General features: G+C 42.8%; 1 long non-coding RNA gene across 2 annotated transcripts in view; it reads left to right on the top strand.

Moving 5' to 3' along the window:
* Window positions 1-676: 676 nt before the first annotated feature.
* Window positions 677-17,916, top strand: part of LOC104986221 — a 23,158-nt gene continuing 5,918 nt past the window's right edge. The window contains exons 1-3 of one of the 2 annotated variants that reach the window (XR_825008.1): window positions 677-719; window positions 3,986-4,159; window positions 16,261-16,885. This is a non-coding gene — a long non-coding RNA (uncharacterized LOC104986221). Of the gene's footprint in view, window positions 720-3,985; window positions 4,160-16,260; window positions 16,886-17,916 lie in introns of those variants that run through there. The other variant, XR_825009.1, reaches the window with a different exon arrangement.

Raw genomic sequence — 17,916 nt, 5'->3', positions numbered from 1 at the left:
CATTCTTATTTTATTTAACTTTATGTGGTAAAGGGTCCTGGTAAAACTATATTCTTCCATAAAGACCCTTCTTTAGCCAGATGATAGGGGGCTATGGAATATCATCTGAAAGTAAAGTTTTAACTTGCAGATTTTTTTTTTAATTGAACAGGTAATATGAATTTGGCTTGAAATCTTCAAGAGAGCCAACATTCAGTTAAAAATTCTCAGGGAATATTACATTTTCCCCTCTCCCTTTGTGGCCAGGTTTAAAGCAGACAAATTCTCTTGTGGACCTTCTTCATGTATGTGTGAGTGTGTATATGTGTTTTCATTCTTTTAGACCCTGTTCAGTTCTTTTTAATTTGAGTAGACTCCTACAGCATGGGTAGAGAAATCACCAGGAATTAGCTCATATCTTCAAGACATCTATCTGGTGGTTTAATTCTTACCCACCTTTTGGATCCCTGCTTTAGCTTTGTTTTTATCAAGTTGAAATCACTTACAAAAATAAAGGAGCAGAATGTCTTGAATGCTTGTTAGTCTTGGGTTTAATCCCGGTCTACTATCTTAATCATTACACAATCTTAGGTAATCTATCTACTTTCCTGAATTTGTTTTGTCATTTGTGAAACGTAACTAAGTATGCTGCTGCTGCTAAGTCACTTCAGTTGTGCCCAACTCTGTGCGACCTCATAGATGGCACCCCATGAGGCTCCTCTGTCCCTGGGATTCTCCAGGTAAGAATACTGGAGTGGTTTGCCATTTCCTTCTCCAATGCATGCATGCGCGCTAAGTCGCTTCAGTCGTGTCTGACTCTGTGCTACCCTATGGACAGCAGCCCACCAGGCTCCTCTGTCCACAGAATTCTCTAGGCAAGAATACTTCCCTACATAACTGACTCGTGAAGATTCAAGATAATGACTGCAGAGTGAGTAGAACCTAGAGACCTTGCCTGGCTATTAAACAGCAGCAGCTATTACGAATTTTGTTAGTCAACTCTATTGAGATAAATGTCCTGAAATGTTTTAAAAACTCCAAATTGACCATTTCCAGGCAGGTCTTGGCTTCCCTGGTGGCTCAGTGGTAAAGAAAGAACCCTCTTGTCAATGCAGGAGATGAGGATTCAATCCCTGGGTTGGGAAGATCTCCATGAGAACGAAATGGCAACCCACTCCGTTATTCTTGCCTGGAGAATCCCATGGAGAGAAGAGCCTGGCAGGCTACAGTTCACAGGGTTGTAAAGTCAGACACGACTGATGGTATGGAGAGGGAGGTGGGAGGGGGGTTCAGGATGCCGAACACGTGTACACCCGTGGCAGATGCATGTTGATGTATGGCAAAACCAATACAATATTGTAAAGTAAAAATAAATAAATAAATAAATTAAAATCAACTAAACAACAGAAACAACAGGCAGTTCTGCTGCTCACTTAGCCTAGAATGATGGTAACAAATGAGAGACCTGATTTGAAATCCATGCAGTATTGTACTAAGAGTGAGGGTGGTCGTAAAGGAAATTTGTCTTTTTCTTCATCTGTGTCTCAATTAGAAATGATCTGGCAGCATAAAGGGCACATCTCTGACCTATGAATGATTGCTTTCTGAAGGAAAATACTGAACAGAGTAGGAATCTCAACCAAGAGACCAAGTTCTGTTATTTACACAGGCTCATGAAAAGTAACAAGAAATCTGACTTCACCAGTATTTTGGCTGTGAAGCAAGCATTTTCCATCTGCCAGGGTGATGGACTTAATGATTACATATACAATATCCAAAAGGTAATTTAATACATAAGTTCCTGATACAGTTACACTAATATAATTTGAACTTGGCCTGATAGACACCAATAGACATGAAAATAAGATCGCTTTCTCTCCTTTTGATTAATTTGGCCAGATGAAAATTAATGATAACAATGTCCATTTGATAATTCTTAGGTGTATTGGATTTACACGTGGTAAAACATCATTACCTTTAAAGCATTTTTTTTAAGTTTTTTGATGAATGGCTATGTGTCTATGACCACTTTGGAATTTGTTTGGTTGGTTGGTTACTGTGCCCTGCAGCAATCTTTTAAAAGTCTTCTTTCAGAGAAATTACGACAGCAGCATTAATTGGAGGCAGTCTTGTATCTTAGGAAATGTTTCCCTATAAAATTATGGAAAAGGGCCATGGTCTCCATTCTTTCTCATCTCTCGAGAGATGTTTATATTAAATTAAACTGATTTTTCTGGCAGCTTTATCCCCTTCCAGTGTTCATTCAGCCTTCCACAAATATTATTTAAACCCTACAATGAGTATCTTTATGGGTTGGGCTCCCCAGGAAACACAATTTGCTGGCAGATCTATTGACAAATGTTTTTGGCCAGGACACCTGTTGGTGGGTAAGGAAAATAGAGTTGGTTAAAAGGAGAAGTTGAATCTTGATGTGGTATCAACCAAGGCAGGTAGGTAGGTCAGCTGGACCTACACAGTGTTTTGGAGCTGAGGATTGCCTTCAGAGTTGTCCTGAATCGAGGTAAGGGGCTCAGGTCTTTGTACCACTGTACTGACCAGCCATTGGGCTGCAATTGTAGAGGGGATAAAACCTTGAACAAGGAATTTTCTCCTACAAGGGGCAATCAATGCCTGAGAGGGCATTTAGCTGTGAACCAAAACACCCAGCAGCGCAGGGAAGTATATGTCTCCATCCTGAAGGCAGGACATGGCAATGCAGGCTCAGTGATAAAGAATCTGTCTGCTGGGCTTCCCTGCTGGCTCAGTGGTAAAGAATCTGCCTGCAGTGCAGGAGACAGGATCCCTGGTCTGGGAAGATCCCACATGCCCCAGAGCAACTAAGCCTGTGTGCCACAAACACTGAGCCTGTGTTCTAGAGTCTGGGAACTGCAACAATTGAGCCCATATGTCACAACTACTGAAGCCCACACACCCTAGAGCCCATGCTCTACAAGAAGAGAAGCCACCACAATGAGAAGCCTGTGCACTGCAGGAAAGAGTAGCCCCTGCTCTCTGCAAATAGAGAAAAGACCCACACAGCAATACAGACCCATCACAGCCAAAAATAAATAAGTAAAAAAAAAAATCTATCTGCCAATGAAGATGTGGGTTTGATCCCTGGGTCAGGTGGATCCCCTGGAGAAAGAAATGGCAACCTCCTCCAGTATTCTTGCCTGGAAAATCTCATGGACCAAGGAGCCTGGTGGGCTATGGTCCATGGAGTCGCAAAGAGTCCCACATGACTGAACCTGAAAGCTGGGGGTGTACTGGTGAGCAAAATTAAATACAGTTCCCAGCTTCATGAATATTTAAACCTTGACCTTGACCTCCAGTGGTCACACTCATCCTGTGCTTGGCGGCCCTGCCCCACTTTGTCTTCATTTACTTGTTCCAGCTTCCTTATACCCAAGGACTATGAAGACAATTATGACCATCTTTAGTATTGTTATTGAGTCAGCCTTGGGCACCTTCTTGCTTGAAGAAAGAGTTCTAGTAGCCCAATGGTGTGTTCCCAGTGATTTAGTTTTATCCATGATCTGAAATCACAGCTATAACATGAAGGCATATTTAAGACTCATCCAGGGAACACACACTCTCCATCTCCTTTCTTCCAGTGTCTTTATTTATTTATATTTTCAGTGATACTCGCAATCTAATCATTTTTTTTATGTGAACCAGTTTTTATATCTTTGAATTTGTTACAATATTACTTCTGTTTTACCATTTTTTGGCTGCAAGGCATGTGGATCCCAGATCCCTGACCAGGGATCAAACCCACAGCCCCTGCACTGGAAGGCAAAGTCATGACCTCTGGACCACCAGGGAAGGCCCTCCAGTGTCGTTTAGATATGGCTGTACACTAATTGGTCTCAAACTATTGTGAACATCAGAACCTCTGGAGCTTATTTTTAATGATGGAAAGATATCCAGCCTCAGAGGTTCTGATTTAGCAGGGCTGAGTTGGGTAGCTAGAGAGAGATTCTGAATTGGTTCCTCTGCATTTCAGACCTGAGAAGCACTGATGTACTCCTTCTGCTTTGTGACTCTGGGAGCCTTCTCCCGTCACTCAGAGTTCCATTCCTGACTTGAATATTTTCCTCCTGTGACCAAATTCTGCTGCATTCTGAGGACTGGGTTCAAGCGTCACCACTGCATTTTAAAGGGCAAAGTAGCACCACGAGTGAGTATGATTTCTACAATCGTGCGTGTGTGCATGCTCCGTCGCTCAGTCATGCACGACTCTATGTGACCCCATGGACCATAGCCTATCAGACTCTTCTGTCCATGGAATTTTCCAGACAGGAATAGTGGAGTGGTTTGCCATTTTCTACTCCAGGGGGATCTACAATCAGATAGGTGAAATAAAAAAATCTCAACTTATTTTATTGACAGCATCCAGGACTAAATTTTCTTACATAATCTCCCTGAGCTTCAATTTCTTCATCTGTTACATGAGAATAATAAGGCTATTATCTCATAGGGCTCTCAGGGTTGTGATGAGGATTAAATGATATAATACATGTGAAGTGTTGAATACACAGCCGGGCACAAACAAGAGAAGCAGTCATCACCTCCGCGTGGGAGGCAGCACAGCACAGAGGTGCCAAGTGCAGGCTCTTTGTCTCATGTGTTCAGAAGTGGGACCTTGGATAGTGTGCTTCATGTCTCTGAGCCTTCGTTTCTCCTTTGTAAAATTGGAGTAAGACTAATCTCCATCTCAACAGGATGTTATGAGGATTTGGGGGCAATAACACATGTAAGTGCCTTCCTTGCTGGCACTTAGGGAGGATCTTGAGGCTTCCCAGATACTGCTAGTGGTAAAGAATCCACCTGCCAATGCAGGGGACATAAGAGACACAGGTTTGATCCCGGGGTCGAGAAGATCCCCTGGAGGAGGGCATGTCAGCCCACGCCAGTATTCTTGTCTGGAGAATCCCATGGACAGAGGAGCCTGGCAGGCTACAGTCGATAGGGTCACAGAGTCAGACACAACTAAAGTGACTTAGCAGGCATGCAGGAAGGATCTCAGTAAATATCTGTTACCAGTGTTCTATGAAGATATCCTGACCTTTTATTCATGAGGTAGAATTTACTTTTCCTCTTTGGCATTTTCATAAAGCCGCTTGTACTTTTATGAAAATACTCATATTGTTTAACAATTATTCCCAAGTTTCTCCTTTAGGTCTTGTTATATTTTATATGTATACATGTAAAACAACTGTCACATCATAGGTGCTCAATAAATGTTAATGAATCCCTGAATGAACCCAAAATAATTTTTTTTATTAGATCAACAAGAGGTTATTTGAATTGGCCCTTAAAACGGCCAGAAAAGCTGGTCTATATGTGACCTGATTCATTTTTGGGTAACTGACAGCATCCCAGACTCATCGTGTGTTTAATAAGAAGCAGGAAGTGCATTGCTCTCCTGGAACAGCTTAATAAAGTCCTCAGTGTGTGCTGCTAAAAGGGAAGATGAGAAAATGAATAAATTAATGCTTGCCAACAGCAGTAAGCTCTGGAGAAAAAAGAAAGTTGTGTAATAATATAATGGCTCTGGGTAATTGCCTGCATGGACAGAATTTTTCTCCTTTAGTCACTGAGGGAACTCAATCTTTTATAATAACCAGGTACACTCTCTTCTACAGCTTTTGTGAGAATGAATTAGGCAGGGGACTCAGATTATTCCCATTCTACAGATGTGGATACTGAGGCATGGCATAGGCATAGACTTTCCCTATACCACATACTGATGAAGTGGTGGAAATAATAAAAACAGTTAGTGTCTATCAAGAATCTACTATATCCCCTCACTGTTAGGACTATTATAAACATTATTGCTAATTTTCACGCCTATCCTGCCAGGTAAGTATTAGCAAACTGAGGTTCAGAGGGGTTAAGTGACTTGCCTCAGGTCACACAGTGATTGACAGAATCTGGAACCAGTCTGTCTGATTCCAGAGTCCCTGCACAACATCAAGCCCAAGCATTCTGATCTCTGGCCTAGAAGATTGCACTGTGGGGTAGGGAAATGGTACCGGCTTTTGAAAGACCTGTGATTAAGTTTCAAGATTTTAGAGAGCAGTGCACAGGACATGGTTAAAGGTGAATTTAGCTTCAGGTGAATGCTGCTGCAAAACCAGGTGTTCCTCGTTTAACGAACATGATTAAATTGCAGTGGAAAGTGGGCTAGAGAGGAAGAGTTTGGGGGACCTGCTCTGGCTCAGGGGAATAAATAGTGCAGGGATCCAACCCTCAGCTAGAAAGAGTGGCCTCTAGCAGGGAATGAACTGTTCTCTCTCCCTTGAGCACCCTGCAGAAAGGAGCAGGAGAGGGAGGCTGTAAGTTAGCGTGGGCTCAGTCTTGAGCAAGGTGTGGACTTCACAGCCACATGGTCTAGGTTTAAATCTCGGTTCTGACATTCTCTAGGTCAGGGGCCCCCGACCTCCGGGATCTAATGCCTGATGATCTGAGGTGGAGCTGATGTGAAAACAATAGAAATTAAGTGCACAATAATTGTAGTGTGCTTTAATCACCCCAAACCATCCCCGCCCCCACTCCACCCCAGTCAGTGGAAAAATTGTCTTCTATGAGACCAGGCTCTGGTGACAAAGAGACTGGGGACCACTGCTCCAGGGTATGCCTCAGGTCTGTTTCTTCATCTAGCTGAGCCTCTACTTTCCAACTAGGAGATCAGAGACATTCTGATCATTTCATAGCAATGTGAGGAAGATTATGAGAACTTATGATTAAACTGCCACTTGCAGAGAGGGTAGTCTGACCTTCCAGCCCTGGGATGGCTGTGACTCAGAAAGCCAAGTCGCTTCACTGGGGCATGAAGTGACCCAGGGCAGCCCAGGCTGGCTTGTGGTTACTGGCATCAGTCAGACCTTGCCTTTATTGCTCTGCAGGAAGAAATAGGGTCATGGTTCTGGTTCACTAGCTGGTACGAGGCGGTTTCCACCAGGCTAGCGTAGAAGAATGAGGCAGTGAGTATAGGAACCTCTCAAGGTGAGATTACCTCCCCAGGGAACCAGCACCAGGCAGCCCTGCTCTGCCCAGAAAGCAGCAACCTGCAAGTTTGGGTTTACAGAGTCTAACAGGTGTGGGAAGGGGCGGGAGAGAAATTGCTTCCTTCTCAAGGTATCGTCAGAGAAGGCAACGGCACCCCACTCCAGTACTCTTGCCTGGAAAATCCCATGGACGGAGGAGCCTAGTGGGCTGCAGTCCATGGGGTCGCACAGAGTCAGACACGACTAGGTGACTTCACTTTCACTTTTCACTTTCCTGCATTGGAGAAGGAAATGGCAACCCACTCCAGTGTTCTTGCCTGGAGAATCCCAGGGACGGGGGAGCCTGGTGGGCTGCCGTCTATGGGGTCACACAGAGTCGGACACGACTGAAGCGACTTAGCAGCAACAGCAAGGTCTCTTGCAGGCCTTTGACTTTTCCCTCCATCACACACACCTTGGAGCAGAGTGTGAAAACAACACCCAGCCCTGCCAAATCCCATCCTTGTATTTTGCCTGATGAGCACTAGGCTCTCGGGGGCACACCTTCAGAAGAGTGAGGGCGTTCCAAGTACGGACTCCATGGAGCCCACAAGGCATCAGGGCCTTGGCATTTATTATTCCTCAGGAGCCTTGAGCTCTCCTGTAATTTGCAATTAATATGGTGAACTGTTTCTCACTTGTCGGCAAACTTGACTGAGTGCCTGCTTGCTCCAGAGCACAGCTCACGGACCAGGGCTTTAAGTCCTGACTTGGAAGCCCATAGCATGCAGTAGGAGCCTGCACCACGGCTTACTCACTAGAGGGCTTGAAGTTCAATTGGTCCATCTGTAAAATGGGGATAATGTTAATGTAAGCTGTTGCAAATGGATGAATGCCTTGTCAGCACTTTCCCTAATGCCTGGCACTTGTTAGATGCTCCATAAATGCCACTGAGACAGTGAACAGTAGAAGAGTTGTATTCTCAGTGTGGTCACACTATAAAACAAAAGAGATAATAATAGAATGAAATGTACAGATTCCATGACTACATGGGTTGTAGAATACTGGACAATGACCTTAAAGGCATGTATTTTAGACAGAAGGTCACATTGTCAATGATGAAAGACAGTCAGAGCTAAGGGGGCCTCAGCTTTAGAACTGCATTTTAATGAGAAGGATTTTTAATTTAGTTATCATATGGCTCAGGGGTGTTGGTGATAATTTCATTCATTCCACAAATATTTTTACTGCCTACCATGTGCAAAATTTTTAAAATAAAACAACTGCCATATCCAACCTAGAGTGGCACACATAATTTCTTGTGAACTGATTGGGATTATTTGGGTTGAAACTAAAAAAACAGCACTTTGCCCTGTGCATTTTCCACTGATTGTTTCAGCTTTCCCCTTGCTCCTGTGTCCTCTCCTTGAACACATCTCAGCATAGGAGTCCTTAGTCATCTCTTGGGGTCTCCCTCTCTTCCTGATGTCAATCAGAATTTACCTGTCCTTGCTCATTGTCTTTGGTTTTTCCATGTCCTGTCTCAGCTAACTAATTGAACTGGGAGACCACGTTTCACATCATATTAAAGATTACAATCCCATTAAAGTCTTTACCATTACAGCAATTTTTATAGCATAAACAGCGACGTGCTAGGTACTCAACACATTGGCTTAAGGAATCAAATCTAATAGGATTTCAAACACTGCAATGGAAGAATGAGTTACATACAGATATTTTTGCTTCCTATTGTGATACTGTTTTTGCCAAATGATGTAAAGAAGAAAGAAAAGAATTTGGAGAAAGAACAATGGACTGGATCCTGACTTGGACTTTGGAAATATATAAATAAATAAGACAGCCTGAATAAATTTTAAGTAAGAGAAAGGATGTGATTTGGAAAGTGCAAACATACCTAATACATTTTCCTCCACCTGGAGATTTTAACCATGTTATGATATTTTCCCTCCATTTTTCCCTCTTTTGAAATCTCCTATGCTTGTCACCTCTCACCATCCACCTGATTCATCTCCCATTTGATCTGTTGGATCACTCCTTAAAATGCTGCAGTTCACAAAGCAGATATTTAAAAAGGAATCTTAAATTGTATTGACACAGTGCTTTTGCGGTCAACCCTTAAGTTTGTTTTCCTGGCATTTTAAAACAAAGGTCACATCAGGATGGTGCCTTCAGTTAGGCCAATAAGGCGTCACAAGTGAATATTCAGTTCAGTTCAGTTCAGTCGCCCAGTCGTGTCCGACTCCTTGCAACCCATTGGCTGCAGCACCCTAGGCTTCCCTGTCCATCACCAACTCCCGCAGCTTGCTCAAACTCATGTCCATCGAGTCAGTATGCCACCCAACCATCTCATCCTCTGTCGTCCCCTTCTCCCACCTTCAGTCTTTCCCAGCATCAGGGTCTTTCAAATGAGTCGGTTCTTCCCATCAGGTGGCCAAAGTATTGGAGTTTCAGCTTCAGCATCAGTCCTTCCAATGAATATTCGGGACTAATTTCCTTTAGGAGTGACTGGTTGGATCTCCTTGCAGGGTTATCGAAATGTGATTATTTATTTGTCTTTACAGTCTGGGGTCAATTTTTTTTTTCCCCTGTGGAAATACCTTTGAAATCATAATTCAAGTTTAAAGTTTGGTTCATTAGGAAAGTTTGATTTTATTTACAAATATGCAGAAAGGAAACTAAGGCTTATAATTTGAAGTTGTTCGATTAAAGTTTGATAATATTATATGGGTTAAAAGTCAGGAAATATCATATTTTTGTGATTATAATCTGATACTCTCTGGAATGTTGAATTTAAAATTAGTGTCTCTGAAGGCAGAAGCAGTGCCCCTGTGCTTTATCTTCTCTCGGTAGGAATTTATGTTGTTGTTTAGTTGCTAAGTCGTGTCTGACTCTGCAACCACATGGACTGTAGCCTGTCAGGTTCCTCTGTCCATGTGATTTCCTAGGCAAGAATTCTGGAATGAGTTACAATTTCATTCTCCAGGAGATCTTCCTGACCTGGGATTGAAGCAGTCTCCTGCACTGGAGACTTTACCACTGAGCCACCTGGGAAGCCCGGTACGAATTCATAGTCATAAAATATTAGGAAAGAATCCTTTAAAGCAGGGACTCATGGTCTGTGGTTGGATTCAAGGTGTCCATAATACCCCTGAAAATGTACATTAAAAATCTAATGTATGGATTTTCTTCTAGAAAGAAGGGTTAGTGTTTTCATCAGGTTCTCACAGTCTCTGATCTTCAGAATGCTAAGAATCACTGTCTTGAAGATAAACTACCTCAACCCTCTCATTTTACTAGTTGAGAAATGGCTCACTCCCTCCCATACTTATTCGGTTATGCAACTTCCCTGATATTCTTTATAAGAGCAAGACAAATCCCAGGCATGGATAAAAGTCTGTGGACTTCCAGGACCATAAGAATTAGAATCTTCCCCAGTAACATCCCTGGAGAAGGAAATGGCAACCCACTCCAGTATTCATGCCTGGAGAATTCCATGCATAGAGGAGCCTGGCAGGCTACAGTCCAGGGGGGCACAAAAGAGTCGGATTAGCGACCTAACACACACTAACACCAGGATCCTCTGGACCTTTCAGGCAAACAATAAATACTAAATTTAGTTTTTTTAAAATATCATTTTCCACCATAATTATAAGGGGCTCATTAACACTAATGAGCTGGAACATATCAGTGAAACTTTGCATCATGTGCTATGTTCACTCGCACCCAGTTTGGCTCTCATGTAGCACAGGGGCTGCGTGTGTGCTGGAATAAACACCCTCTCCCTCCCTTTCACCTGCGCTCCTTCCTTCTCACGATTGGTAACAAGTGTTCCATCTCCTCTGAAGGAGCCCTAGAGGTGGGGGATGCTACCTGCTTTTTGCTTCATGGAAAATTACTGCCGTATCTGGCCCTGATATCTGAAACCTCATACCACAGTTCTCATCCAACAGGTCTGTCAGGCGTGTGGTGTTTGCACAACAGTCTTTAGATAATAACAGAGAAGATAAAATTTCCCAGATAAGGAGGAAGTGGTGTGAGTTGAAACCTGCAGAGGTTTAATTTCCAGCTCTTTTAATTTCCAGCTCTCCTCTCCTCACCTCATCCCTGCCCCTCTCAGAGTTAGTGAGTGCAATGACAGCACTCTGCGTACGCACTACAAGCTGTACAGAGCCCATAAATAGTAGTTGTCAGTGACCCATAAATTAATATTTATTCTACTTACCCGATGTGGAAAATACTTTGCCTTTAGCTGAGTAAGCGTAAATAGAGTTGAATTGGAAAGGTTAAACTGTCAGGAGTTGAGTGACCCTGATTCCTTTTCCGGGCAAACCTGGGAAAAATCACCCCATCCATGGGTCTCAACCCTCTCTGCCTAACTTGTTTAATAACATTAACTCTAGGAGTTAAGTCCTTTGATTCCAACATATCATTTTTTTTCTCTACGATTTTTCTTGTAAAACAGAATTTTCACTTGTGTGTTGGAATCACTTCTCACTCTTAGCCAATTTCCTGAGCACCCATGTCAGGGTGACGGTTAAATCTGACTTTTTTCTTGCTGTTTTGATTGTTGTCAGGGAGACACAGCCCCTCTTTTCCCAGTGATCACGTTTGGCAGAAGGGGTTTTCTAGTTCATCATTTCAGTTCCATCCAACAATGACTTTTTGAGCCTTTGCTGTGTACCTCCACTGATTGTGAGGAAATCATGGTTGAATTAAGTCATGTGCTTTGTCCTCACGAAGCACACAACTTTGTGCAGAAGTCTCGTGTAAGCTGCTGGTTTTAACGCATGGCAGCATGACAATTTCATGCTGAAAAGAAATACAGGCAATGTGTTATGGCAGTCAGAGCAATGACAATCTTAGCTGTGTGATCAGAAAACTCTTCAGGGAAGAGGATGCATGTGAGTTGAGGTTTGTTTGTTTGTTTGTTTGTTTTTTGCCTAGTATAGTAATGGGTATCTTTTACTGAGTGCATACTATGAAGTATTTTTTCATTTCATACTCACAACAATTCTATGAAATGGATACTATCAATATTACCCCTTCATTGCAACTGGACAAACACAAGCATAGAGTTCAAGTAATCAACTGCCAAAGGGAGTTCTTCTTGCTAACTCTAGAATCCTTTCTCTCACCACCCCACCATACACCGGCTTATTTGAGAAACTTCTCTAACCAGCAGAAGATGGAAGCATTCCAGGCTGTACCTCCATGTTTACTGGGTGAGCGGCAGAAATGGAGTCTCTGAGGGCAGAACTGTAGAGCCTAGAAAAGAGTATGGGAATTGTCCTTAACTCCTTAATGGTTACTCTAAGCCAAGCTCTGCCTGAGCACCTCACAGACACAATTAGCCTCTCATCCTTATAACACTCTTGAGAACTAGAGATTATTATCACAATTTTTAAAATTGAGGAGACTCAAAGAGTTAAGTTTGCTTACTTGAGGCATCAAGGATTATTGAAAGGCAGGGGTTTGATCTCAAGTCCTGACAACTCCTTTCCAACCTCTTTAATCTATTATAGGAAGAGGAGGCTTCACAAACCTGATCAAAGACTCCTGTGCTTTTAACCATAAGCATATTTTCACCTCCTTCCTCTATTCCAGAACCTGAACGCAAATAAAAAAACAAATATCCTAGTTCCTTTCACCAAATTGCCTTCCTATTATCATTTGGATTATAAATTGGCAATGAGGAAGAAAGAGAGTAGATTAATTCTCACCATAGTCTCCCAAGATATATACTGCTTACTTTATTTTGCAAATGAAAGAACTTGCACTCAGAGAATGAAGAAACTTAGTCATGTGGATGAAAAGTCAATTAACTACCAAGAAGAAAGAGAAAGAATTTTATCTGAGCCAAACTGAGGATTATAACCCAGGAAGCAAATTCTCAGGAAGTTCTGAGAACTGTTCTGCTTGCTACACGTCAAAGGCACAGTCATATACATTTTTGAGGCACGGGACCATACGTCAATATGACATAGTTATAGTTTACATAAAGTTGATCATGGATATATAGTCCAGATAAATGGGTATAAAGTGAGCAGCAAGTCACCATGACTCTGTTCAGAGTCAGGAAAGACCTCTACTTTTTAAGAAATTACACTGCTATGGTCACAAGAAAGAAAAAAAAAGTTGGTCTTTCTGGTTGAGGAGGCACTCCCCTCTTTGAGGACTCTGGTTAATGTGTACATTAGAGAGGGAGGAGGAGGCCCAAGCATACACAGAGACTTTTATGTTTAATTTTTTCTTGCCCTGCCTTAAAATAGAAATTTATTTCATCAGTCAAAATCAGATAGCAATTATGAAAGGCAGAAGAGATGACTGTATCATTGGTTGATATTTATGGAGATTATCAAGATGTAAAATGCTTTGTATTCAGATATTTGGGCTTCCCCGGTGGCTCAGCAGTGCAGAATCTGCCTCTCGGTGCAGGAGATGCAGGTTCAATCCCTGATTCAGGAAGATCCCCTGGAAAAGAAAATGGCAACCTACTCCATTGGCTGGGAAATCCCATGGACAGAGGAGCCTGGCAGGGCTACAGTCCACGGGGTCACAAAGAGTCAGACCGAGTGACTGTACACACATGTGACAGACTAGGAGAGGACAGCTTCTAATCTTTCTCAATAATTCATTCTTTTCCAGAACCAAGAATGTAATAGTGGCTTCGAGGTTTCAGAAACAGAAGGTTTGACAACAAAGAGTATCTTTTTTCAAGAATAAATTTCAGATATAGAATTACTACATGTTAGAGATGGAAAGGGCTCCTCATTTATTGTAATCCGTTTGGTTAACAAATGAGGAAACTGAGGCTCAGAGAGGTGTGATGACTTATCCAAGGTCCCAGTGAGCATTAATACATGCTTTTGCTTTAATAAATGCACAAGTAAATTATATTCCTGGATGAGATGAAAGTATTGTCAAAACGAATACTTTTTTTTTTTTTTTCCAAATCAAGTATAGCATTCATACAACTCCACTTCAAGGGTCAAAAGGATTATTTATAAACAATCCAACAAAATCACTCTAGAAATCAGTGAACTTAAATGCTCAAGTCATTCAGGGGAATTGTCTATTCCACAGTACAGTCTGCACACACAGGTAGAATGGAAGATAGGAACACATTTCTCCGAACACACAAGATAGTTTCATGCGTTATATCCCACTTTCAGGGCTTCCCTGGTGGCTCAGGCCATAAAGAATCTGCCTGTGATGCAAAAGACCCAGGTTGATCCCTGGGTAGGGAAGATCCCCTGGAGGAGGAAATGGCACACACATCCCACTTTTAATGAGTCTGAATACATTTTAAGAACACACTTTCCAAGGGAAGTGTTCTGGCCCTTATTACTGTCCTGCAACCTGACAGCCAGCCAACAAGCTTATGTTCAGGTAAGCCTTATGATGACGCCTTCACTGAAAGGAGCAGTAAAACCATCCTAATCGTCCCTGACTCAAAGCCTTCCATTTCATCCCTTAAAAACTCTTACTGTGTTAGCTGTTCTTCCAACTGCAATAATAATTAACACTTATATAATGTCTCTTATCCCAGGAGCTCTAAGGGATTGGCTAACATTACAGTGCTTAGTTCCTTTCTGATTAGGCATGGGAAAATGTCAGTTCTTGTTGCTCAGGAAAATGACTACTCTTCCCCGTACCCCCCACACACCCTAATTCATCATTCTTGGGTCAGGAGAGCAGAGTGCCTACCCCCCACACACCCTAATTCATCATTCTTGGGTCAGGAGAGCAGAGTGCCTGCACCGGCAGGGCAGACTGAGACAGAAAGAAAGGAGGGACTTGTGTCAGGAGTGGGATGCTGTTGTGGAGGGCTGTTGGTATTTACACTGGGCTCTGACTCCATCACGTGAGCAGTGCTGTGGGAGTTCTATTGTTTAGGGAGCCTCACCCTCCACGCTGCTGTCCTTGGCTCACTGCAGTGCGCTTTAGTACTATGGTTTCAAACCATGCACTTCTTGTAAGCCACCTTTTTGATGCCTCGTGAGTGAGTCTGTTTCAGATGCTAAAAACTCATGTGTGTGTATGTGGTTCCTAATTAACAGGGCAAGGGTTGCAGAGCATGGTGCTCAGTCCTCAATCCCTCAGTCTTATCTGACTCTTTGTGACCCCATGGACTGTAGCCCACCAGGCTCCTCTGTCCATGGGATTTTCCAGGCGAAAATACTGGAGTGGGTTGCCATTTCCTTCTCCAGGGGATCTTCCTGACCCAGGGACCAAACCCGAGTCTTCTGCTTCTCCTGCATTGGCAGGCAGACTCTTTACCACAGCACCCCTTGGGAATGGACCACCTCCTTTTTATGCAATCTCACTTGTAGGGTATCCAAGTAGTTTGAGAACACAGATTACTCCTGTGGGGAAGCTAGTACTTTATACTCCTTCAGTACTTTTCCATCCTTGTAATAACTGTCTGGTTTTAGAGATAAACACAGGCTGCCTAACACAATAGGGAAAGATGAAATGATGAACTTTGAAGTCAGAATTCTGAACTCAAATCCCAAGCACTCTGCTTTCTGGTCTTGTGACCTTGGGCAATTACTTGTCTTCTTTCTGTGAAACTGTTTTCTCTCTCTGAAATGTATACGATCCCATGGCAAAGGTTGTTGTGAGGATTAAAGATGATGATAAGAATAAAGAGCTTAGCTTGATGCCCAGCACATCACCATGAGAATGGCAGCTTTTGTTACATCTGTGAAGTGGTTGCTATTGATAAAATTGCTCGTAGACGTTAAGCCAAGTACCCTTTGCCTTTGCAGAAAAGAATAGGAAATTATTTTCCTCTGTTATGGTAATCAGGTTTTTTTTTGTTGTTGTTTGTTTGTTTGTTTTTTAAAGAAAGATTTATGAACTGACACCTGGCAAAAACAATGTTTGCTTTTGGGCCCTTTTTTCCTAGTGACTCTTCCCCCCACATGCTGTTTCTTTTTTTTTTTTCCTTTCTTCTTTCTGATCACTCTAAAGTAAGATATTTACATAGTTATCAGCTTGTTACTGAAAAATTAGGGCTTACTAGAGAATTCTTATTAGCATTTGGTGTTAAAACCAAAATCTTCTTATCCTCTGTAACATTTAACATTATTTACCTCTTATTACATACCTGTACACCTTTCAAGTGTTCTATATATGTTGACTTATTTAATTCTCACCATACTTGTATGAGGTAGAAACTGTCAATCTCCCCATTTTACAGAGGAAGAAACTGAGGCACAGAAATGTTTATTAATTTGCTCAAGTTAACCATTCTATCTTCCAGGATCTGAAATCAGAGCCTGAAGCCAGGACTAAACTGTCAAGTCTCAACTTGGGAGACGCAGATTTTGGTGAACTGGAGAATCCCAGGGATGGGAGAGCCTGGTGGGCTGCCATCTATGGGGTCGCACAGAGTCGGACACGACTGAAGCGACTTAGTAGCAGTAAGCAGCAGCAGCGGTGATGAGGAAAGAGGTGAAGCCTGGGCAGGCATGTTCCCTGATGAGTCTGGATTTCTCTGGAATCAGGGAGACAGTATCCCTTGGAGGAATCGAATGGAAGGGACATTTGTCCACCCTTTTCCACCATGTTCTCACCCCTTTTGGTGGAGGTGCCCTTGCCCTCCTCCCTGACAGCTCACTGCCTCTCACCTCTAGTGAGAGGTGCTGCTCAGGAAACCAACGCTGTGCCATGGAGTGGCCACACAGAGCAGGTGGGGTGCTGTCAGAGTCAGAGAAAGAGGAGAGTGTTTGAAGGAAACTGAGAAGGCTGGCAAGGATTATGTTTCCTTCACGTGTAACTAGAAGGATGACTGTATCACTCCAGTGGTAGGTGGAATCCTCAGCACCTAGATGTAATTTCCTAAAATATAACCTCAGATCTGGTGGCTTAGAACAGAAACTTACTCTCTCACAGTTCTGGAGGCTCAATGTCTGAAATCAAGTCATCAGAAGGACCATGCTCCCTCTGAAGCCTCTAGGTGAGAATCCTCCCTTGCCTCTTCCCGGCTTCTGCAGCTTCTTACAACACTTGGGGTTTCTTTGCTGGTAGATGTATCACTCCAGTCTCCCCATTCTTCACATTACCCCCTTATCTGTGTCTCTCTGCATTCCCTCCTCTTCTTATAAGGACACCAGCCATTGACCCATTGTTGTTTAGTCATTCCATCTTGTTCAACTCTTTGCAACCCCATGGATTGTAGCCTGCCAGGCTCCTCTGTCCCTGGGATTTCCCAGGCAAGAATGCTGGAGTAGGTTGCCGTTGCCTTCTCCAGGGGATCTTCCTGACACAGGCGTCGAACTCAGGTCTCCTGCATTGGCAGGTGGATTTTTTTTTTTTTTTTGCCACTGAGCAATGAGGGAAGCCCATAGGCCCACACAAAATCCAACATGATTTCATTTTGAGATTCTTAGCGAATTACACCTATGAAGACTTTTATTCCAACTAAAGTCACATTTTGAGGTTCTGGGTGGACATAGATTTGGGGAAATAATTTAACCCACTACAACAGACCTTAGGAAACCATCAATATTGGTTGTAGAGAAATAAATAGAATAATTATGCCCCTGCCTGACTACAAAGACCACTGAGTGCTCTGTAAGACTTGGAGTTGAATAATTAAAATCAAATTACCTCAGAAGGTACTTATAATTTGGTACACTGAACTTAAAGAGTAAAGTTACTAAGCAGCTATTAAGGATTTTGAACTAAAGTGCATTTTTGGAAGGATGTCCAATTAAAATGAGCTGATATAGCTATGCTGTTACAAAAATGGACACTTTGATGTAGAAGCCATTTAGCAAGTGATAGATACATCTGTCGGAGAAGGCAATGGCACCCCACTCCAGTACTCTTGCCTGGAAAATCCCATGGACGGAGGAGCCTGGTGGGCTGCAGTCCATGGGGTTGCTAAGAGTCGGACGCGACTGAGCAACTTCAC

This window comes from Bison bison, unplaced genomic scaffold (assembly GCF_000754665.1).
Source record: "Bison bison bison isolate TAMUID 2011002044 unplaced genomic scaffold, Bison_UMD1.0 scf7180017864064, whole genome shotgun sequence".
NCBI lineage: Eukaryota > Metazoa > Chordata > Mammalia > Artiodactyla > Bovidae > Bison > Bison bison.
This window is presented reverse-complemented; position numbering and strand designations above follow the sequence as displayed.